Source organism: Stegastes partitus, unplaced genomic scaffold (genome assembly GCF_000690725.1).
Source record: "Stegastes partitus isolate 25-593 unplaced genomic scaffold, Stegastes_partitus-1.0.2 Scaffold55, whole genome shotgun sequence".
Lineage (NCBI taxonomy): Eukaryota > Metazoa > Chordata > Actinopteri > Pomacentridae > Stegastes > Stegastes partitus.
In genome coordinates, this window is record NW_007577786.1 from 252,435 (window position 1) to 264,586 (window position 12,152).

Below are 12,152 nucleotides of genomic sequence, written 5' to 3' on the forward strand. Positions count from 1 at the left end.
CACACACCCTCCGACTGTGAACAGCCCCGCTGGTTCCTGAATTTAGGCTCATTAGCAGCAGCTAATGTTGCAACACCAACAACAAGGTGGTGGATTCTGAGAATGTTGTCAAGTCTCAGCACATTCAGCGAACACGTCGCCTCGCACCGCTGTGGTTGAAATGGATGCAGCATTGTTCTGCTGTATTTCTTTGCCATCGAAATATGTTTAGTTGCAGCTGAGAACTTTCAGAACAAGTTCAAAAGCATCACTGATTCATTGTTTTCCAGTTTCTAATTTAGATTTTTTTTGATGAAGCAGAAGTAAAAATTTCAACAATTGCACGTTTTTCCAAATGATTCAGATCAGACTCTGGTGATGAGGACACAGAAACTTCTTGTATTTCAAAATCCTTTAAAGTATCTCTTATCCATGGAGCCCAAGGTCATTTAGTTTGGACTGACCGCTGTGGAGCTTGTAATGCTTTCAATTTGAATTTCATTTTGAGGCGGTCATTGAACATCTGGATAAAATAAGAATACTTCTCAGTTACCATGTGGTACACTGCTATTCCTGTAGAGGTTAATTCCCTTTTCCTGCATCCAGCAAATGCAACAAACATCCTTCAAACTTCTACCAAACTCTCAACAGCCAAAGAAAAAGAGCATTACTGGCTATAATAGTGACTTTCTGCACACTAGAAGCAGCGTGTTACTATACCTGCCTTACAGTCGGTAGCATTCATAGAGTGGCATAATTATATGTTATGTTAAAGAGTCGACAAGATTCCTGTCATTTTCTGAACAAAATACAACCATAACAGCACAGCGGGTTCACAAAGATGCTGAATGCCGTAAAAGGGAAAAGCGTTGCACATAAAGTGATGTTGCAGTTTTTATGACACGACTATGATGCTCTCCGGTCATTACGGCACCGTGGACGCTGACAGCTGCAGTCTCATTATAGTTTATATTTACATAAAGCTCTGAAATAACCCAGTCAGCCATGTCTCCCGCTTTGCAATTGTTCAGTTTGTTCACGTCTTCTGGATTCATGCGCTTAAGACGGAGATCAGAGCTCAAACAGAGACGTGAGCGTTCGACATACAGTCTCTCCACAAACAATAAACACACTTTGGCAACCGACACAACTGTAAACTGTATCCCTCCCAATAAAGTGCAAAGGTTAGTTTCAAACTGCTGCGTTCCCCCTGAGGGGCCTGAGTGTGACGCACGAGAGAAATCGGAGCGAACAGCTGCTCTGCCCTCCACTCTTTTCTGCCTCTAATTCAGTCACTCTTCTGTCAAATCTGTATACATTCCAGCCTTGTCTGCCCCTGTTAAAATAACTCCTTTTTTTTTTTTTCTTAAGAAATCTGCTTTCTCGAGTAGCTGCCAGGGCACAGCGTGACAAAAGCGTGACGCAGAGCGGAGATGAGAGACGGCAGGGGCAGGGGTCTCCATCATTTGGTTAGATGACAGGTTTGCGATTTATATGTTTTGACGGAGGAATGACGCAAAATGAGAAAGTTAAAACCAGAACACATTCTCTTCCTCTCAGCTGCGTCTCGCTCCCACTTCACAGTCCTTAATAAAAACCCTGTGATTCCTCACAATGTCCTCTATTGTGCTGTGTTCCTGTTGGTTAAAGAGGCATTTCCTATCAACCCCAGGATCCCCTGGACGCCTCTTCTGACTGCAAACTGACTCGTCTTCGGTGGAAAAATCATCTGAGCAGGAATCGGGAGTTGCCTGGAGATTCGTCTGACCTTCGCTGGGTCCTGTTACACAGGAGCATTACTCACTGCGCATGAAATCTGATTGTGTCATGTTCCTTCGATGGGGACTTTTGTAAGTGTTGTAGATGTGTGAGGCTTGTTTCACTTTCTCTTCCTAAAGTAGATTACATCAATATGTAGCTCTGCGTATGTGCCAGCTGTGGTCTCACAGGAGCCAGGAAAGAAGATACAAACAAGAAATGTAGGTAAATGGGTCAAAAATGAGACGACGCTGCGGGATCTGGTCCATATTGGAAGATAACGACATACTCTGGATATGTGAGTAAAGACAAGCAGTCAGGGTGTCATCGGATACCTGCAATTCATTCAGAAACAAATAACAGACTCAAGATGTTTTGTTTAGTCTGTTAAAAGCCACCACACAACATCTACACCACAATATAGTTAGATAGGCCGTATATATCAGAGTCAATTATAAAAACATACACATGCAAACTGTAGTGTTCTAATTACACAAAGGTCCTGCAAATAATTATAGCCGAACATGTTAGACCTCCAGAATCAGTTTGCGCAACATCAGAGATTGAGTTTTTGCAGCAAAAACATCCACCTCCATGTTTACAAGTTGCTCTTTCTTTTTTTTTTTGGACACATCGATCAGGCGCTTACAGCACACAGGTGAGCACAACTAAAAACCATTCGTAGCTGGATCGTGAGCTTCATCACAGCTGTCAGGATATTTTATTTTCCTGTTGGTAAAGTAGTCGCTAGATTATCATTACGAATGGACAGTGTTTAAGAAATCATAAATAAGTTGGGCTATTAGTTATCCGGTCAGCTTGATAAGCTGATCTTATTGTTTTGTTATTTATTGCACATCATGTGGTGAACTGACCAGCATGTACTGTACTCTCTCTCTAACTGTGGGCTGTTTGTCTCAATTAAGCCTCCAAGAACATTAACAGAAAAATGACCTATTTCTGGGTGGCAGAACGCCTTCACTTTGACAAATTGATGACTCCAACGATGTTATATAGCTCGTGTCTGAAAAGGGCCTCAGTGAGCAATTCTTCGAAGAAAAGGAGAAAATGTTCCTTATTTTGGTCTTTGAATTGGATCATTCTTTGGGATTAAAAGGTTGAAAATTAATACTTCCTTTGAGAGTTTTTATATAAAGCCTCTTTCAACTTTTTTTTAAGGTTTCTTCAAAGACTCTTTTTTTAAACAGTTCTCTTTATGTCTTTAAACGAGTCCTTGGGGCTCGACGATCGACCAAAACTTAGAGGAACCAGTAAATTTAAAGAACATCTCCATTGAGTGAAGGGAAAACGTCACTGACTGCATCTGGAAAGCATTTCTTCTTTTCTTTAAGATCTCTTTCTCAGAATTTGTTTACAATCTGCGGCTCTGATCTGTTCGCTCGCGGCTTTTGAAGCATTTTTCTTTTTGCGGCACAAAGAAACCTGCGGGGACGTCAGTGTAGAACACAGAGTTTATTGTTGGGACTATATGGGTGTAGAGTATAGAGTGGCTCGCTGGAGAGGATGTATTCTTCATCATTAAACACTGAACTGTGCTATTTCCAACCCTATTGATTTCCCAGAGAGGCATCGCAATGATAATAGCTCAGAGGTCGAACCGTTTTCAGTGCTGACGCAAGTGTAACTTTCTAGGCGAGGGGTGGTGACTGCAGGTGCTGTGACCCAATGACTCCACTGGGTTAGATAATGGCCGGGAGGTGTGATGGGCTGCGCCGGCAGGCCTGCCACTGACACTGGCGGTGGTACCGAGGGACCAGAGGCCCGAGTCTAACCGGGTGACATAACCGAAGGCAACAGCCCCGGTGACGAGAGTCCTCCGTCACTGCCAGGAGCTGTGCACTGGCTCAGAAACTGATGGGCTTCAATTTGTGCCACTTAGACGGAGTCGTGTCATTCACACCACACTGTGTGTTCTGTGTGTGTGTGTCACTGTCAGGCGAGTGTTGACAGGCACATCGATTACGTCTTTCCTGTGGATCTCAGCATCCCTCATCCGAGTTCGTACACACCAAACAGAAAGCAGACACGATGGCTTTTCTCATACCCACACAGTGTTTCACCTGAAGTGTGACTAACGTGTTATTTTGCATTAGAGGTAGCAAAACATCCTGAATATATAATCATACGTGACCCCGCACAAGTAAATAAGTGGTTCAGCACACATGCAGCGCTAAAGAGACAAAGAGTCAACAGCCAAGAGACTGTGAAAGCAGCACTTCTGTGTTTTAGCTAAAGGCTACGTTTTCTAATTAGCACTAAAACGCATCTTAAACCTGACAATGATGGAAAAGTCATTAGTCTGGCTGGTAATTAGCAGTAATTTATCCAAAGTATTGGACAAAGTAAAAGTTTGACCGGACGATGGCATTGAATCAAAAGTAAAGAATTCACCAAAGTTATCAGAAAGTTTCTGAAAGTGTTTGTACCAGATTTCATGATAATCCATCAGGTAGCTGTTCGGACACAATGTTCTGCCCGTCACTCAAACCCACTAATGTCAGACTCAAGGTGCCGCCACAAAAAAGGTGTAATTTCTTTTTCATCCATAAAATCACAAAAATGGACCGAGTTTCTTTGTGTAAAAAGACTGTAAATACGTCTGCAAATCTATCATAGCAAATGTTCCTTTTTTGGTCTAATAGATTAAACTGTTTAAGTCAAGTTTGATATAGTAAATATAGTTCTAGTTCTAATTCTATACAACCAGTAACAATTAGAACAAGTAATGGTTCTGTAAACCTACAAATTTTACTGATTTATTCATGAAATAAGAGATATATTGTATAATTAAGCAATTTTACAACAACAACAACAACACATTCCATTCATCCATCCATTTATCCATTTATCTATTATATGTAGCAGTTATTTAATCATTTTTTCACATGTAATGTCCCCAAACATCTCATGTAAATATATATTTTTTAATTACTAGATTTCAATTTCATAGAGATGGTTACTTAAAATGATTAAGTAAATGATTTATTTACTGTATTTTTTTGCTGTCAGAATATTATTGTGTTTTTGGGTTTTTTTTTCAGTATAGAGATAAATTCGCCAAAGTTAGGAGGCTTCATCCACTGGGCACCTTCAATGTCTGTGTAATATATCTTAATGCACCCAATAGTCGTTGAGATAAGTCAGTCTGGGTCAAAGAAATATCTCATTTTTAAAAAAGTTGATTAAATCAAGAGAATACCAACTAAAAAGCAGAAACAGAAAAAACTAATTTAATTTTAGCATCAAGATGAAGACAAATCAAGGCTTCCTAATTAAGAAAAACTTCCAAATTACTTCTGTTCCACAAAGGATCATTTCAGTGCAGTTCAGTACATTTTTGTTCAAATCAGTTCAGTTTGTTTTAGTGCACTTCAGCTCAGGTTTGAGAGGCGTGGGGGAGTTTATGTGAGGTATGGGAGCGTTGGTGAGGGCCTAAAGAGGGTAGGAGAGGCTCGTATGAGGGATAATCGGTCTATTTTAGCCAAGAGAACACAGGAGAAGCCCGGAGATTTGGAAAGAAAAAGGGAGACTTATCTCAGCCAGGATCCAACATAGACAAAGACATGTGAGCAGAGGTGGTGAATATCCAGGCCTGGTCCTGGGATCAGCTCAGAGTCAGTAGTTTCTGTTGGACCAGAAATCTTTCACACATCCGGCTGGTTTCTGGGGTTCAGAGGCACTCCATTGACTTCAATGCATCACAGTTTGAAGCAAAGATGACCAGAAGCTGGATTGATCTTCCTTTTCCAACTCTGATTTCACTCTCCATTGTCCTCCATGCTTCCTTTATTAGCAGCAGCTCAGCTAACAGGTGTGTCTGCTTTATTGCATCACTTCCTCCTTAGCTTTCCTGTCAGGTAGAAAAAGGGCTTTTCTGTCAGTTTTTTCCCTCCTGTCTGCTACAACAGAGTCATGCTGTAAACATTATACAGACATCAGTGTCCAGAACAGTATACAGTGACATGCAAAGGTTTATGCAGTAAAAGTGGGGATCCTTTCAAAATAATGGCACAAATAGCTTTTATTTATCATATGTAATGTTATATGAACAGAATAACATAAATCCTGTCAATATTTGGTGTGACCATCCTTCTCCTTTAAACCGGCACCAGTTGTTCACTTGGCCACAGTTAATCAAGGTTTTTGGCAGGTAGGTTTTTTGGAGCACTTTGGACAACCTGCCACTGTTCTTTTAGCCTTTCTCTTTTATCTCTTTGTGTAACCCCAGACTGACCCAGTAATGTTAGATTAGGACTCTGTGGAGGCCAAACTATCTGTTGCAGGACTCCTTGATCTTCCTGAGGCTGAAGATTCAGGTTCTTTATGAATATGAGACTGATGAGATGCCTCCCTGGTGGTACTGTGTGATGGATGATATTCTAAACACCCAAAGTGTAATTTGCACGTTACTGTATATATTGAAACATGTATGTGCATTCACACTGTATATATGTGTGTGTTTATACAGATGTGTATCACCTGCATGTGGGAATGCGTGTCTCCTGCACTTGTATTTACATTTCTACTAACATCCAGGTTCTTTCTTCTTTTTTTTTTGCTCACTGTAATGCATGCAATTTATCTGTGTACATGCACTACGTGGGTATTATATATCCTTACTGGCCACTGTATTACATATAATAATGCAACCCTATACAACAGCTCTGCTATAAATTCCCCTTTTTGTCGAGAAATTGTGAATCTGTTTAATATTTATTACTGAAATCATAGTGCATGGTGGTGGTATTATAATTATTGATGTTCCTAATATTTTGTCCACCACATTAAAATACATGAGGGGGACAGAATATTACAAACTTCATAAAAATTCATGGTAAAGCTGTTGCATTGGATTACATTAGAGTTAACAGGTGTACTTAATGAAGTGACCAGTGAGTGTATGTGCATAAACTGTTACTGCAAACTCAGTAAAACGTCCAGAAAAGCATTTTATGGAGCAGCCTGAGAGCATGTGTTCACAATCTGCAGTTCAGCCAGAGTTCTTTGTTCTTGCCGCTGCCTCGACACTGTTTGACTAGCGGCTACATGAGCTTGTAAAGCGGTCAGTCTGCGTAAGGGTCAGGCTCAGTGGTTTCGTGGCAAATAAATGAGGGAGTGAAAGAGGTAAGAATGAACTGGATGGAAAATACGGAGATAAAAACCACTGCTGACATGTTCAAGCGATGGGAAAACCGAATGTGGTGTTTTCCAAAAGTGGAGAAGTCTTTGTGGAGATCATGGGTCATTTGAAATGTTTTGTGCATTCTGTGCTCAGGTTATATATGGTTGCTGAAAAATAAAATAAAAAAGATCTAACAGGGAATTCTGCATTCAGGATTGTGCATCTTGATGGCCGTGCTAACAGCAGTATGTACATGACCTCTTTTTTTCTCACAGAATAAAGCCTACATGACACATCTGAATACTGGTGGACTGTTGGGTCACACCACTTGAAATGATTTTCCAGTTAGTCTTTTATTAAATTTTCTGTGGGCTGGATGTCTACACGTCTTTGGGTTATTTTTTCATGCTTTCATTTATACAATAAGGGACAAAAAATGTGATCTTTAACCATTTTTTCTGATGTTGTGTGATTGTGCACACGACTATAGTGTTAAAAACCATTAACTCTGTAGTCAGTTACCCGTAGCAGGGCTTCTGGGTGAGTCCTATAATTGCAGTCGCCTTTGGTTTGCTGTCCTCAGTGTGTATAAATGATATGTGTGGGGTGTGAATTCCTGTTCTGAAAGCTAAAAATGTGCAGGTGTGAGTCAGTGATGGCTGCATCAAGTCTCAGCTTGATTGGCTCCTTTCTGATGACAGCCCACGATATAAAAAAAAAAACAAGATGGTGTTGATGTGGTTCAGAGGAATCACTTATCTCTAAGCCAGCTTCACTTGCAACCCGCATGTCCTCCTGTTGGCTAGTTGTCACAAATGGAGCACAAATTCACCTTCTCCCCTTTATCTTAGTGCATCTGTATTTCTTTTCTTTCCTTTTCCTTCCTTTTATGCATGATTGTCTCTCACAGCACTGCTTTTACTATTAAGCTATCCTCAAATAACTCATCTCATTCTCACCTGAAGCTCAGACACCAGCAGGACTTTCACTGCTTCAGACGCACATTTGTGGGAAAAATCACACAACAAGAAAAACAAAAAACAATACATGTGGGGTCCGTTTAGGTTTAATGAAAACTCTGAGTCTGTTAACCCTGAAATGAAGGAAACTCTGAGTTTTCCATTTCACAAAGGGAGGTAACTCAAAGCAGAGGAAGAGGGGTAACTCTAGGCTGTTTCACAGATACCCATTTTCCACCAAACCCGTTCCAGTGCTAGTGCCGTGCTGGTCCTAGGGCCAGTGCTTAGTTGGTTCAAGTCTGGCACCTCCTAAGAATCAGTTACTTTTGTGTATTGTGGTTGTGGATGACAAAGGACTTTTCTGGGATGTGTGTGTTGGCTTTCCAGGGAGTGTGCATGACGCAAGAGTTCTTCGTCAGTCACATTTGTGGAACATTTTAAGTGATGGACAGCGACTGGGGCAAAACATAGGGACCATCTCTGGCTGTGATGTTGGACATTACCTTTTTGGTGACCCAGCCTACCCCATGCAGAGGTGGCTCATGAAGCCATTTTCAGACAAAGGCAGACTGACCCCTGAACAGCAAACCTACAACTACGGGCTGAGCAGTGCACGATCTGTTGTCGAAATGGCTTTCGGGAGACTAAAAAGACGATGGAGGTGTCTTCTAAAAAGAAATGACTGCAAACTGGAGCTGAGCAAAAACATGGCACTGACCTGCAGTGTACTTCACAATATTTGTGAGGAACATGATGGTAACTTCACTGAGGAGCTCCCAGGCAGACATGTACACAATCAGCCTCCTGTTCAACCATTACCTGAGCATGGTAATTCAGAAGGGACTGACATCAGGGCAGCTTTAATGGATTATTTTAACCATGGGGATGAGTGATAATTTTGTAACTGAAGACATGCTGTACTATCAAAATAAAGTGTCACGCAACGTAAAATGTTTCTGATTTTTATTCAAACATACTGAAGCAGTTGGTCTGTTCTCATCTGATACATTTCTTTACATCTCTGGAATATATTTGTAATTTATATGTAGACACGTCTTGGAAGCACACTCCAATAACACAACTACTGCAGTAGTGCAGTTTATCTACCTTAGTGTGATGGTACCAAAAAAAAAACAGATGGATAAAATCACAACTGATTTTCTGTCCAAATGTGCATACACACAAGTATGCTATATGCAGGTGAGGGGATGACGACATAAAAGAAGGGTTTATTTTTTCGCCAGCCCTTCCAGTTCCGACACCATGCGTCCCATCAGGTCGATTAATGCACTGTGTTTGTTATCCATTCGTTCAATATTCTGCAGCATGACAGTGGCCAGGTCTTGGTCTTGCCGGCTTTGGTCCAGGAACCGTTCCTCTGACCCCTCCAGGTACTGCAGCAGATCGGCAGATGCATCCCGCTTCCTTTTTCCTGCAAAAAGCACCCACAAAAGTATTAATTCTGTTTGTCTTTGTAAACAGTTAACTTACAGTAAATGTTGCATTGTGCGATTTTATGATGGGCCAACAGACAATATTAATCATGTTTGCATTGTCGCGGGAGGAGGGGCTGGAGCCTAACACAGCCGGCTTAGGGCGAAGGCATGGGACACCCTGGACAGGTCCCCGGCCCCACGACCCTAGTGAGGATTAAGTGGTGTATAGATGATGGATGGATGGATGGATGGATGGACGTTTCCATTGGCTGAACAAATCTTACCCGATCTGCTGGAGGACGACGTGTTGCATGATGGGGCCACCAAGCTGTATGATGGGGCCAGTGAGCTGCAGACCAGTTGTCTCAGCAGCGGTGCCTTGTCGTCCAAGGCCGACAATTCTAAATAAAATAAAAAAAGAACATCGTTGATAGCATCTGCATTTAAAAAAAAAAAAAAAAAGCACCAAAAAAATCTGTGTATAAGAAACCAATATGTTGAATTTACTCCACTGCGCCAGTTTGGTCATTTGAATCAGACTTGTATTAACGATGTAAAGCATAAAATCGTCTATTGATTCTTCAAGGGACATTCAATGATTACCATAAAGTTCAATAATATGACTACGTTTTGAATGCAGGTCTGGTAATGAATGAAATATTGCTGCTGCTTTTCTCAGGTTTCACCACGCCTTGTTTCATTGTTCGTTAGCTTACCACCGGCTAACTGGCTAGCAAACAATAGACAACGCCAGTCTTTGCCAGTATGCGTGAGCTGGCGTAACATTCATAATACAGATATGGGACTGTTGTAGCTAGCGTTAGTCACTAAATTCATAGCAGGCTAACAGCGGGGTGTTTGAAAAATAAAACTTACCAGGATCAGTGGCGGTGGTCTGTCGAACAGTCCGCCGTAAGTGCATCTATAAAGATAAACATTAATGTTGTCATCAGTTTATTGCGTTTGTTTAACTGCTATGTAATCGATGCAAACGTAGTCGAAGCCAAGTAGCCAAGCTAATGCTAACATTATCACGTTCAATAATTACCTGTCTTCTCAAACGAAGTCGGCGTTCATTGTGACTACGACGAAGACAGGTAGCCACGAACAGTTGGGTTTCTCGCCTCTGGATCTCAATGTAGGATTGCCAAGCCAGGAACAGCACTTGCATGGACGCGATGAGCTCCTCCATCGTTGCTTTGTGTGGGCTTCCGTATGGCGCGAGCGTTGTTGAGTAAGCGGATAGGTCCACTTCCTCTTCTTCTTCTTCTTTGATGTTTCCGGCAGGCTGTAAGCTATGCAAGCGTAATGCTGTGGCTACGTACACAGTGACGTAGGTACGTTTTCCGGTGAGGCAAGGACGTAGCTCTCTGTCTCCGCCCTCTTTCAACCCCCCATTTAATTTCCCATTCATTCATTCAGTCAGCAGGCGAGTTTGGCGTAGCCTAGTTCTGCCGTCTGTCAGAAATCCGAGTCAGTAGGCCCGATTAGAAGTCCATTAGACACAGAGGGAGGCGACTTTTTCCACGAAAATGTCCTTTTGATAACGATCCCGTGGATGAAGGTGCAGCATTACTGCACAGAGAATTAAATATTGGTCTGGAGATGGTTATCAGACTGCCATAGATGTTCTAGCATTTCCAGACAGTTCTCTTTTTTGAGCAGTACCGTTTCACGTCACAGTCCGTCAGTGACATGCAGTCAGGGAAAGAGACATCTAAACATCTAATGATAAAATAATTTAAATGGTTATATTTATCCAGTAATTTGTTCTATAAAGTTTTTTTTTCATTTAGCCTCACCAATTTTGATGATTTTTAAAATTCAAAATCGCTGAATTTTCGCAGTTTCCCATTGAAATGCTTGGAAGAGAAGCTCTGAGCCTCACCTTGGATTGCGCAATCCCTCAGTACGCGCTGGCTGCCTGCAGTGACAGCGTGCTGCTGTCTGGATGTCGCCAATAAAATGGTTCAAACACATTTAATATATGAACTGATTTTCCATAGTTCAGCTGATGTATATAACAATGTACAGTGTTTTGTTACCAACTGTATGTGTGTAACGTGTTTGTGTGCTGAGCGATCACAAACAGCTGAGAAGAGCTGCTGGGTGATGCAGGCAGTTCTCTGGCCTCATGGCAGGGGGCGCTCTGATCCCAAACATGCTTCTTGTGACTCCGAGGCTGCAGAGTAAGTGACAGCATATTAGCAGCTTATAAAAAGTAATGGATATTTTTTGTCCAGAAGAAGCGGCGCGTGGAGTTCATTTATAAGTAAAAGTAAGATTGCAATAAGGTTTTTTTTGTGTTTTGTTTTTTTAATGAAATGTGCATGAGTAAGGCACCTGCATGCAGAGCGGTCAAAAGTGTGCGTCGCCCTGAAACGGCTTTTACCATCTTTGTCGTTTTCCCTGGTCATAAACCTGTCAGAGCCATCAAGGAGGAGTTCCACAGGACTACAGGTGAATTATGTAGAGATCTGTTAAATACATTCTAAATCATATTCTGTTAATGACATTGTGCTGCAACCTCAGGCTCAAACAGCATTTTTATATTTCATCTTAGCTGCTGCCCATTGCGCTTCACATAGGCCACCATTCAACCAGTTTCCCTGCAATATTATTGTGATTGCAAAGGACGCCATTTAAACTTCCGCATTGACCCGAGCAGCAGTGTTCTCCACGCTCTCCGTCTCCCTCTGTGTTGCAGCTGTAGAGGTGTTGCACTTCTTTTGAACAACGCGTTCAAACTCGCCGTATGAATGCATTCAGATTTCCAGCTCTTGTGGGTGAAAAACGCAGCCTTCCGCTTCCCCGTTGCCATGGTGACTCGTCGAATCGGGGCTCCATTGATGCTGGCTTTTTATAGTTGTGGTGCAC